The following is a 13,485-nucleotide window of genomic DNA, read 5'->3' as shown; positions in this document are numbered from 1 at the left end:
AGATATTGATGCTCCACGATGACGAAATTGTCGCAGTCTCAGTTGAAAGCTCCATAAGTTGAATACACTATTATCAACATATAAATGCTTTTTAAATCATAATCAGTGTGAATTCCTTCAAATCTGCACGTTTCGCATTGCATAGCGGAGTAGTGATTCCTACCTTTATACGATAAAGGTTGGAATTTTGTTGTTGTTGCGGTGAATGTTGGGTTTGGTAGAAGAAATACGAAAGCAGAATAAATGCAGTGGAAGTTAGAGCTTCGAGAAGAGTAGCTGGAGTGATTCTAATGTATATAGTGTGATAAGAGAGCGTTGGAAGGAGCATAGAAGGAGCAACGAGGAAGAAGCATAGAAGAGTGCACACAATATGGCAATAAAAGTTTATAACAAAATACCTCTCACAATAAGAAACATTGAAAATAATTACGTGTTCGCAAAAGTTATTTGCTCACGAACTGTTTTTATGACTTAAAAGAGTATTTCGATAGTAAAAGAACATGATATTATGTGTATAGTAAGTTGACATGAATTTATGTGTACCTATTAATATTAATATTAGTAAAGTAAGTTAATTGCAGTGCCCCTACAAGGTTTATGTTGGAATGTGATAATAGCTTTAAGACCTTTTATATAACAAAAGCAATAAATGATATGATTATGACTATGAAATAGTGTCAAAGATAGAGAAAGGGATATTTAGTTGGTTCGGACATGTGCAGAGAATGAATGAAAAAAGATTGACAAAACAGACTTATAAGGCGAGAGTGATCGAGCATGTTGGTAAGGGTGCCTTTCCACCAGAGATGTGCTAGGTAGCGAGGATGTGTAGCAGCGTTGTGAAACGGTGTGATCGTTTTCACCAAAGTTGTGCGAGGTAGTTAGGCGGTGCGTGGATGTGCAGCAGCGCGGTGCGAGGATACGTTACGGACTCTTTTCAGCGACGCGCGGGCGGGGTACGGTGTGGTGGGTTAAGCGGTGGCGATTTGTCAGTGTTGTGTAGTTTCCTACACCGTTTTGCACACATGCCGTTCCCGCATCCCTCGCACACATTCCTTGCACATATCTCTCGCTATTTTGTGTGTACAAATACTAAGCTCCGCTAACCCTTTTCCACCGGAGCTACGCTAAGCAAGGCTAGGAAAATGATGAAATCCTATTGGTGAATTTTTTCTTCGCACACCACCTATCTACGTCGCACATCTCTGTTGGAAAGGCAGCCCGGGTCGACCAAGGCGAACTTACTCTGACCAAATTAAAGACGGTCTAAAGAAAGGTCAGGTTAAGAGTGAGCACATATGAAAGCACTCATTCGTTCCTGACACACATCCTTCGCCTCATCAACATGAGGCGAAGGATGTGTGTCAGTGTCGCAGGAAGTGGAAGGCTGTTGTTGTCTTCCTATATATATAATAATGGAAAAATGCCATGAAGTACATGTATGTAGAATACCAATAGGACCAGATATTAACGCTTCCTTATTCTAACACATTGTGAATAAAACTGTGACTCAAGGTTTCAAAATTTTTACATTCATAATTAATTGAATGACCAAGCAATGGTTGCACTTGCTTTAAAAGTAGTAGCGTGCTCGAAATGAGAACATTGAAATATGAATATTCTAAGATCTGTGGCTACGGTTCAACGTTCCAATATTGATAACCTCAGGCAGTGCTGGATTTAAATTCCGGAAGAACCAATTAATCATTTAAAATTTCCAATTGTCTCATATTACCCGTTTAACGAAGTATCAAATCATCAATTTACCTGAAGTAATATAGTACATTACTACTGCTTGCATTGTTGAGCCTCAAAATGATCCATAATTATACATATATCTGCCATTAAAAAAATGAGAAGAGAACCCGGATCGTTGTCATCACATTGCAAGTAACAGGCAATCACTTTAAACTTAAAGTAGTTTTATTTCAAGCAAAGAGTTGTCAAATCTATCACATCATCAAAACCCCATGGCTGTAATCGCAGCCCTTTAAGTGGATTTTATGAATATTTAAGGTGTCAGTGTACGGGGCATGAGTAAACAAGTTATCCACATCCGGACGAGGTAATTTTGCGTTATGTGGTATGTTGTTGTCTTTGTTCCTTTCTATTAAATTCAAACTATTCTTTAAATAGTGTGTGGTGTGGTGTGTGGTGTATGTACAAATGTGACTTGCATGAAAATAAATAAATAAATAAATAAATAAACAAAAACGCTGCTTGAAATAACATTTTCTCGAATTTAGTTTTTTCAGCCAATTCATATGCTGGAGCACCTGTGTATGACAAAACTGGGCGAAAAAAATTGTCTTCGTGAAATTTTGGAAGGCCTTAAAGACGCTAGTATAGAATAAAAAAAACATTAGGTTAAAGGATAGCTACTCTTTTATATAATCGCTATAGTGGCGCGTCTGTAGTGCGGCAGCCGCGTCACTTTTAGTTTTCATACAATATCTGGAAGCGCCGTCGCATCACCACTGTTGTGACAAGCGCGCACCAAGTTTTAACCAACTTTAAAAAGGAAGAAGTTCTCAATTCGACTGTACTTTTTTGTATGTATGTCACGCGATAACGCCATTTGCGATCCAATGCATACAGAAAAAAATTTGGCCAGGTCATTAATAGAAAGGATAAGGAATAGAGGTCTCAAGTGCGCTCCTTGTGGCACTCCTGAAATGATGGAAACTGGAAAGGATCTGTAACCTTTAACAGTGATTTACTGACTTCTATTGCCGTCGAAAATAACTGCCAGCAACATAATTTCTTGCAAAGTAACTGGTGGTTTATTTACTCGAACGCTTTTTACAACTTTGAATGCCCATACAACATGAACTTGACTGCGACTGACGAAAGCATTACACAGATAGCCTTTATTGTACAGTAACACTTTGTACTTTGGACAGTTTTTATCGTAAGCGGCTTAGGGTTGGATTTAAATCATAAATGTCAAGCTTGACGTGCTCTTGACCCTGTACAACAAATGCTGTTCGTTGATCTGTCTTTGACAAAATCGTGCTAGTTGCTCTTGATTATGGTTTTGAAATGGATGTATAAATATTCATACACTAATGAGCCTAACAATTTAGCTAAACAAGATAATATCAATAGCTCTGTAATTGTCGCAGCAAGATTGGAACCTTATGTTAGGGTAGATGTGAGCTATTTTCTAGGCTTTAGGAACAGCCCCCAATTGTAGCGACTTATTAAATATTATGTATGGACTTACCAGATTTGTTAAGTTTGTTAAGACTTTGATAGACTTTGACGGCTACCTTAAAATCAGGAATGGTACAGTTGTTTACGTCAAACTGTCAGATACTTCTCAAACTCTCCGACTCACTCAAAATAATCGATCGCTTCTCAATTACCGGCACCTCCTCAGGTGAGTTTTAGGGAAGGCGCCTCAAATAACGGTGGAAAATATTCACAGAAAAGCTCACAAAAAATCTAAGCGTTTAGAAGTTGTAACACGTAATCCAATGCTAAATCAGTAAATGATATGTTACATATAGATAATATAGAGTACTTAATTGTTTTTTTTTATAAAATATAAGTGAGCATTTGACCTCCATCTCACCTGACGGAAAGTGACGATGAGGTTGACGACGACTAAATAATACCTATTCACTGTTGCCTTGAAAAGGCCCACTGTTGGAAACCTGTTTTGTGTTCCTTATACCTATAATGCTGCATAAAAATATTTTTATCATGGAAATCAGTTAATGGTACGAGGGGATCTCTGATTGCGCTTTTGTCGATGTTATCGAAAAAGATTATAAACATTGTAATTTATTATTAATCATACTTTAAGTTTAGGCGAGTTTAAAAAAGCGGGAAATTGGGCATTTGATTTAGTTTTACACTGTAACCAGCGCTAAACGAAAATTGTTGAGAATGTGGAATACGAATATATTCGTAGTATTAACTTTATTTGCATCAGTGCATGTAAGTATTTCAAGCCCTTTATCTTTTGTCTATTTTAAGCCTTTTGTCTTTTTGTAATGGACGTGCACGTCAAGGATGTCATTAAATTAAAAGTGCCTTACTGTTATCTCACCCATCTACTACTGTACATGAGAAAGGTGAAGAAAAATATGGCACAGCGCAATGTCAAAAATTATAAAAGTAGACAATCTAGCTAAATATCTATTGTAAGCAGTAATAACCATATTGACAGAACTTTCAATCAGAAGATTGCTGTCACGATGAAAGAAAATTGGGAAAAAAACCTGTATCTATATCACAGTTCATATGTTCACGTTCGATTTAATCTGCACTATATCAGAGTAGCGAACTATCCTAATACTATTTTCAGAGAAGATTAACATTAAGTAAATAAGAAATTCATGAATTTTGATACGGTACTAAGATTTTGTAACATTTAGACACTAACAGATGAAGAATTAAAACAAAAATTCGTGAAGTACGTGATGAAGTGCTCAGAAAAAAATCCACTTGACATGAGGGATCTTCTTGAGCTGGAAAAAAAGATTGTCCCCAAGAAGACTGAAGTCAAGTGCTTGTTGGCTTGTGCTTATCGAATGGAAGGAACTGTTAGTATATCTGTCTTTTATATTTATTACGCTTTATTGCACAGAATGACAATAATGAGGACTTACAAAATACATAGAATGTACAACAAGGGTTTGGTTTCGTGTTGTAATAGCAGGGTATCATTATTATTTGACAAACTACGTTCTACATGATATAATAATAAAACGTTTGTATATCTATATTTATTTTCAATATTCAGGTTTATAAACCAGTAGTAGACTACTACTATGTATTAATATAATTTAATATTCGATATTACTCCATAATATGAAGTTTTACTATAGGCCCTTATTAAATAGAAAAAAGGTTAGTAATTTCAAACCAAGTGTTTAATTCCGACTTGACTGAAAAGTATCAAAAGCTGACGATAATTGTAACAGATTTTCACAGAATTTTGACAGTATTGGTTTCTTTTTGATATACTTGAGCAGCAACTATGTAGAAAAGGGTAGCCTTACGCCGTACGCCTAAAACTTTGTTTTTGTGGCTGTCACAGAGGTATTTACATGATCTCTCAAGTCTACACATTTCTATGTTTTTTGTCAACAATTTGTAGAATTTTGGTTGAAATATACTATTGATCGAAATTATAACGTTCCCTTTTTATTTTTAAATAAAGTGAAACTGGAAAATTTGTACGTCTTGTTAATGGTGTACAAATTTAAATTTTTGTTGCCATAATAGCAATAATGTTTTAGCAGGGATATAATTCATGAAAGTTTTCATGTTTTTATATTAGAACCAATTAGAAAATGTTATTGATGACCCAGAACGAAGAAGAAACAAAACTCGTGTCATTTTGAAAAAAGTCCTAAATTCGTCTCAAGCGTGTCACTTTCTTGTCCCATATCGAAGATCTTCAAATGTATATTGCATTTATATTTCAGATGAATGCCAAAGGACAATACGACTTGAAAATGGGATACAAATTAGCAGAGGATTTAAGAAATAATAAAGATGACGACAATAATAGAGTGGCAAATGGAAAGAAATTTGCAGATTTGTGTTCAAAGAGTGAGTTTCATGTCACATTGAGTAACAAAAATCTAGCTGTAAAATTTGAACATTTATAATAATCAATATATATGAATTCGGGACCTCTGGGTGGCAGTCCAGCATGGTAACAGGTCGCCCACGGAGGCAGTTAGACGGTCCCATCTGATAGAAATAGGTTTGCATAATATTACACATAGGTAATTAACTAGTTATGACTCACCATCTATGTCAGCTGTTCATTAATGGAACTTGGTTCTTTCAATATACAATATAATTAGAGTTAGGGCGCATTTACTCGACTAGAATTTCATCGCGCTCACCAAGTTAAAATTTCCACTACGGAAGCTGGCAAACCACAATGCGTTCGTTAGTTCCGCTCCATACACTTCGTTGATGTTTGGAGTCGTTTATGCTGCATCAGTGCCACTAGTATTCGTAAATTACACCAATGTACCAATTTCCGTATTTAATGTCAGGCATCATCATAATTAACCAAAACAAAAATAAAAGTATAACGCAAAATTAATAATCTTAAGATTTTATTTGGAGGACAATAATTCGTCAACACAAAAAGACTTGTATTTCATTTTTGAGTAGCCAGAACATTAAAACAGAAATTTCACACTTTGACGAATGTGTAAATTTTACAAGAAAGGTAATACGACATGATCATCATCATCTTCACACACTGCTGGGTATAGACCTTCCATAGTTTGTGCCATTCACCACAACCCTGTGCTGGTCCTTTCGGTCCGCAACTTTGACGATGTCGTCCACATGGTCCACCCTTCTCGTTACAGGACCTTCCACATTTCTATACTTAACCATTTCTTGTTTACGTCATACGCTTTACATCTGCCTTCACCACGCATCGCAATATGTCCTGCCCAGCTCCATTTTAAAATCCTTATCCGATCTCCTAAGTCATGGACCTTAGTTAGTCTTCAGATTTCGGAATTTAGAACTCGATCTGTATGTTTGATGCTGAGCATAACTCGCTCTATGGCTCTTTGTGTGACTCTCATTCTGTACATAGCCTTCTATGTGATTGTCCACTTCTGAGCACCGTAAGTCATAGTAGGCAGGACACATTGGTTGAATAAGCGGGTCTTCAAACATTGTGGAGTATCAACCGGTTTCGGGACGTCATTTAGCTTATCAGTTGTATGCGCTTTGTGATATCCTTTTGCTTGTACTCTTTACCAAAGGAAAGAATATGCAAAATCCAAAATAAACGTACTGGTCAACTATCTCCAGCCTCTCATTTACAGTAGGATATGTGATGATGAAGACTTTCGTTATAACTTTCGTCTTGGACATATTTATTCCTAGACACTCAAAGATGCGTCAAAAAGCTGTTACATAATTCTTTAGAGATCATCAAAATTTTGGAAATTCGACACTTTTTAATTGTTTCACATATCAATGTTTTCATAATTCCTATATTATACTGCCAGCCGAACTTTTACCATGCTGGTCTGCCGCGCAGAGGTCCCGGACCAAGAGAAACATTTGTATGGCCGACATTTATTTCTCTCGTGAGTTTGGGTGTAATTTGTGGTTGTCTATGTGTGTGGTCATGGCACCCGCGACACAGGTTTTCTCTAGTGCGGGGCTATGAGTGAGTGCGTTATTTATTTGTATACTCACAGCACATAATTCGAGGAACCTTACATTGTTTTATTTTTAAGGGGCTGGAATACGTATTGTTACCTATCATCGAAGAAAAGAAATTTCCCCACAAATTTTCAACAAAGACTAATGGAAATAACGTTTAGTATAACAGTTTGAAAATTGCCTAGTAACAGCTTTTGATCAATCAAACAAGTTGAAGTTCAGGGCATTTAATACAGAAAACGCAAGATGGCTCGAATTATACGTCCAGTGTAGTGTAAACACATTACTTAGATTTCTGTGGTGCCTACCATGAGATTACAGTGACAGTTCGTGTCAGTCGCTAGCGACCGCGTAAAATATTTATATACAAAACGTTACTTCTTCTTATGACCGCCAGAGGCGCTGTACGATTTTTCATACTAAGAGCGGTTACATACGGTGCAGCGAAGCAAACGCGATACAGTAGTGACGCAGTTGTTAATCGTCCACCTTTATAGACACGCGCGCGACTGCATCGATACAAACGTGCGATTGCAACGCTACACTTGCGATTTATAGGTGAATGCATCGATGCAATCGCCTATAAATCGCATCGCGATCTTACAATAGTAGGGCTCTATTTAGAGCATCTCTATGCTGAAATCATGACTGTAAAGATAAACGTATTATAGTCTCTTAATATTTTTAGCCAATGAAATAGAAGTCAGTGATGGCGAAAAAGGGTGCGAGAGAGCGGCCCTTATTTTCAAATGTATCACTGAAAATGCGCCTAAGGTAAGTGGGACTTAATTAGATTAATCAAGGCATAGATAAAAAATTTGGGCACTATCGATCGTTAACAAGGAAGAAATAAATCTCATTAAATTAGGAACTGAAAGTAAGCTTATTATTTTCACTGTATTGACTTCTTTATCACATGCTACTGACAGGTTGTAAGTATATTTTAATAATAAAAAAAATATTTCATTTGAATTGATGAATTTGAATTAATGAGTGAGTGCGTTATTTTAATCTGTTGAACAGACCAACCGAACTTCCAGTTGGTATTTATTTACAGAAATTAGAAATAATTTTTGGTTAGATTTACATTGTCATGTTATTTTTAATTTAAGTTTCTTTGGTTTTTTTTTTTCAGTTTGGTTTTAAATCTTAATCAAAGAAAAGGATGTACTTACTTAATAAAAAAAATATTTTGAGTGATTAAAATAAATGAATTGCGATTAAATAATTCGTCTTTTATTTGCTTTTAACCAGAAGTTCCGTTTTTCAATACAATCACCTACTCTTTATTGTACACAAGAACAAAATATCAAAAAACAGAGATGAACTAATACATGGTACACGAGGACAGGGTACTTATTGCTAGTTAGCCGTCACTACAGGTAACGTTATGGTGATAAGATAAACGTGAAAATTATACTTACTAAACTTGAAAATGAGCTGTTATAGTTATCGTTAGAAGAATGTATATTTTAATTTTGATACTTTTGTCTTAAATTATTATTACATCATATTTTTATTATTACTCTTTTACTTAAATCAACATTAATTTGATAAATTATATTTGAAGTTAAACATAAGTTGCGGTGCCCTGCAGGGTAACATGGCTGTACTTTATATTACGTTGTGAAGTTTTGTATTACCCATGGGATGCAACGTATAAAAATGAATTACGAATGTCTAGTAAACCTTTTTAAAACATCTGTTACATTGTGTTTATAAGTCAAAGTGACATCTAACGACAAAGGCGTGAACTAACATTGTAAGTAGCCAGCTTGAAACGCCTGCCGCTCACCTCATCTTGAATAAAGTTCTCGCCAATGGTAATAGATGGCGCGGCAATGTCATTTTTTACGGATTTCGTTAAACCTTTAAAATGTCATAAATATTCAAAGCCCAAGATACTAATATAATTATTGTTCTACACAAGACACGCCAACATTTATTAAACACTTTTATAAATCAATTTACTGTGGATTTGCCGGGGAATTTGTGGATTTGCTTTTCGGTGGTAATTTGGTAGTTTAGTAGTTCGTCCAGGGAAGTACTGCCACCTTTCTGCCTATTCTGCAGCCAAGCAGTAATGTCAGCATTACTGTGTTCCGGTTTTGAAGGGGTAAGGGTGCTGGTGAAATTATAGGCACATGGGACTTGTCAACTTATGTCTCAGGGTGACGGGCACAGGGGCAGTGCCCCTCACTTTTGCGATTTAAAGTTCTGAGTGGTTCTGCAACTGTTATGGACAGGCGTGTAGCTTACCATAAGGCACACGTCTAGTTCGTCCCATCACTTGATATTATAAATAAAGATAGCAATATTTTCGTAAAAAAATCAATATACAGGTTTACTCGAATTATGTGTCTGGCAGTAATTAATTGATGTTTTATAAGATCACTTGCTCGTCGCGGTGATGAAGGGCCCCACAGGCCCTAAATAAGTCACCCTAATAATAATAATGTTGTTTCCAAAAACAGCATTCGACATTTTACTACGCTTATTAACTTTGATTGATGGCCATCAAACATTTATGACTCTATTAGTGGAGAACACACGGTCTTCCCATAAAATGCCCCTTTGTTTACAAAAACTGTAGATTACCCTTCGGGATACTGCTCGCCAGCCGATAAAACAGAGAATTCCAAATCTATATTCTCTGAGGCATTACAGCACCTCTACCGACAGTTTACTTCAGCGATCTAGTAAAATGGTAGTACACAAAATGTTGCTTCTTGTGGTCGCTAGGCGCGCTGCTCACGTCAAGTTTCACACTTATTATTTAAATTAACTCTGTGTCGCTTGTGATAAGAGAGTCCAAAGTCCAAACTGTCAAACTTGAAATGCTTTTGCCTGTATAAGATTGTCGTATCGTACTCATATGCGTCTATGTCATAGGTTTCAACTTTCAACACCCACCATCACAAAAAATAATTGAAAACACGTATTTTTTATATTAACTTAACACAAATAATTACAAGAAAAAGAATTATGTATATGCAGGTTTTTTCAAATAGTACCCCCAGGCCCCTACCGCCCCCCAAGGACTTTACAGCGCCCATTGGGGCGGTATAGGGGTCACTTTGAGAAACTATGGTCTATGTCGTAAAGACGTAGTATAATACTGATTAACTAGCTTTACCGTGTCAAATCAATACACGAATATTAAAAACAGCATTTTGAGACATAAATGCAGTTTAAAAAGTTTTAATTTTGTCGTCTATTTTCAGGTTAATAATAATAACATAAAAGTTACATTTATATTAATTTGTACATTTGATGCAATATTTATTTTATTGAAACTTAGGGTCGTATTCCAGAACTCTACTCAATGTAAAGTCAGGACTTGAGTATGATTTAAAACACTAGAAATCATACTCAAGTCCTTGCCATTAGGGTCGTATTTCCAGTGCTTGAAATCATACTTAAATCCTCACTTGAGCATTGAGTAAAGTTCTGGAATACGAGCCTTAGATTTGCAATAAGAATGATGATCTTATATAAAACTTATGAAATGTAGTACTGTATTTGCATGTATATAATTGTACTTTTTAAAGCGAATAAATGATTTTATTTTATTTGATTATACATCATGGCTTTTTTATGTTACTACCAAAATTTACTCAAATGTTTGTTGTGAAAATACTCCATTAGTTTGTTGTTATCATTGATACAAAGATCAAACAAACATTAAAGAAAATTCTTTCGATCCAGTTGGACACGAACCAGCGACCTTGCCATACCGAGGCAGTTCAGCCGAATCGAAGTAATTATACATTAGATTTTATAGTCTGTCTTTTTTGACGATGGAGTAAAATGACAGTTCATTGCGCGAAAGTGGTGCCCACTTGCAAGCAGCTAGTGATTGCAGTCGATAAATATTTTAGCTACTATCGACTTAATGTTGGTTACGCTTATGCAATAAATAGCCGAACTAGTATAATTTCAATCATCATCGGTCCATTATTCGTCCAACTGCTGGGCACAGGTCCATCTGAATTGTCAATTTTTGTAAGTTTATACGTACATACACAATGCATTTAGAATTATGTCTATTAAAAATATAAAAAATGAGACATATTTTAACATACGTCTAAAATATACATAAATTCTATTAAATTGTTAACAGAACTTTTATTTCCGGTTTTCTTTTTTCATTACTTTCGGAAGTCGGCTTTAATTTGAAATATCCCATTTTTTCGTATACAATTAAGAACAAATATGTTTCGAGTTCTTAGGTTTTCGCGATTGTTACACATAGGAAATGAAACTATTTTTCCGGATTTAAAAAAACAAATATACGCGATTTAAATCCGGAAAAATAGTTTCATTTCCTAAACAAATATGTTTTTCATTTTAATTCAAATTCGGTTGTTCTTATTAAAATGTATATGAATAAAAATTGACTTCGATACTAGTAGGCCAACTGTCAAAAGAAGAATAAAAATGGAATAAAGCAATTAGTAATAAATAGAACGTCGTATCATTAATAATTCAGACATTTTTGCCTAAATTTTACCTTCTTTCACTACTTCTTTAACTATAAGACTATTTTAAAATTTTATAAAAAATGGCAACTCTGCAAATGTCATATTGTAATGCTATGCTCCGTCTTCAAAAAAGACAGACTATTAAAATATATCTAAACTTTGCAAAATAAGGTATTTCTATTGAACAACGAAAAAATTGGTTTTGTCTAGATAAGAGCCGAAAGATTCTTGATGTAAAGAAATTCCAAAATACTGTACTGGGACTTGCAGTGTTTCAGTTTGGTATAATAGGGCAATAGTTTGACTATTATAGGTGACCTTGAGAACTAGTTCCAAATCCATTCGGTTAATCAACTTTGACTTTATGTTTATACTTATATCTTATATGAATGGTAGGTACTTAATGTCATGATGAAATTCATTATTATATTAAAGTTTCTTAATTCACGATGTTTTATGTAGTGTATTTAACCGTCTATCTATCTATTCCCTTACCTATTCATCCAAAATGTGTGGTACAGGCAATTTTTTCGCGATTTGAAGGAGATCCCCTCAGTTGAAGTTCTTCATATTGAGGGGTAGATTTGCCCTTTAATACATCGTGAAAAAAAAAATTTTGCATATTTACAACAAAAACTTCCAGGCGTATTCTAACTATTTATTATATTAATGACATAAACAGCATTAGAAAGAAATGGGACTATTTAACGGTAAATCGGACATCTGAAGTCAGCCTGATACATTATAATAAATTTATTTTTTGTAATACCCTGTATTTAATAATCAATTAAAACTCGACAGTATGGGCACAAATTACATAGGTAATAGTATGAGTTTGGTTTGGTCTTAACCAATTTGTATTTTTAAGTTAAGAAACGTTTTTTTTTAATATATGTCGTTTTCCATTTGACGGAGATCATTGAGTCCTGCTTGGTCACAGATGCATAGTTGGTGTACACGAGGACGACGTCGACGCTCACACGCGACCCGGGAGCAAGTTTTTTAAACATCCGATTGCGCCCGCGCAGTATTAATCGCCTTAGTTAAGTTGAGCGCTTGATAGCATTGTACTGTTACCAAAAGTTACTACCTTATTCAGGGTTCAAATAGAAACAAAATTTTAGGTAAGTAGTAACAGAACACCCATCGTTTCAATTTGAAATATATATAAACAATCATAATCAAGAATGTTGGCCCATTGTTGCGATAAAGCTGTGAGAATACCACTATATAAATAACAATAGAATGCCTCAAAAAAGAACGTATTGTTTCAAAAAGAAAGGAGCAGGTAAAATAAGTAAGGAAAGTCAATAATAAACAGAGCAATTAACTTAAAGCGGATACGTAATACCTACAAGCGGGTACGCACACAGTCGAATAGGTTGCTAACTTCATTCAAGTTTCCCTTCGAGATCGGCAACTTCACACTGTTCCGTTGCACCGACACCGTATGATCGGCATTTGCATCTGGTAGTGACGTTTGATCAAACAATTTGACTGTTTTTCGAGTTTATTTTGTTAATATAATATAAAGATTGTATTCTTAAATTTATTGCCGCTGTTTTTAAAGGTGTTTTACTGTGTGTTTTAGTAAAGTGTCACAGTGATAATGTGTTAAAAATTTAAGTGTTTTGGTTATGTTGTTGTGGACTTAATTCGTGTTTGTTTTCCATTATCGAAGTTGGTAAGTCATTTGTTTTTATGTCCTATTTAATTTTAATTGCTCTTGTATTATGTTTCTCATTTCCATTGTGCAAATGGATATCAAACAAACTTTCGAAAGTACCTACGTTAACTTGTTTCAAATCATGAATTAGTTAATAAAGAACATAAT

The 13,485-nt window shown here is 35.0% G+C and overlaps 1 protein-coding gene across 1 annotated transcript in view; it reads left to right on the top strand.

The window, feature by feature from the left end:
• The first annotated feature begins 13,202 nt into the window (after positions 1-13,202).
• LOC113238232 (protein sprint) overlaps positions 13,203-13,485 on the top strand; it is a 380,231-nt gene continuing 379,948 nt past the window's right edge. The window contains exon 1 of the mRNA XM_026475034.1: positions 13,203-13,335. The gene's annotated coding sequence lies outside the window, so the exon portion shown is untranslated. The remainder of the gene's footprint in view (positions 13,336-13,485) is intronic.

Source organism: Hyposmocoma kahamanoa, unplaced genomic scaffold, assembly GCF_003589595.1.
Source record: "Hyposmocoma kahamanoa isolate Upper Pololo Valley unplaced genomic scaffold, ASM358959v1 95, whole genome shotgun sequence".
Classification (NCBI taxonomy): domain Eukaryota; kingdom Metazoa; phylum Arthropoda; class Insecta; order Lepidoptera; family Cosmopterigidae; genus Hyposmocoma; species Hyposmocoma kahamanoa.
Note: the sequence above shows the minus strand (reverse complement) of the source record. Positions and strands in the feature narration are given on the sequence as shown.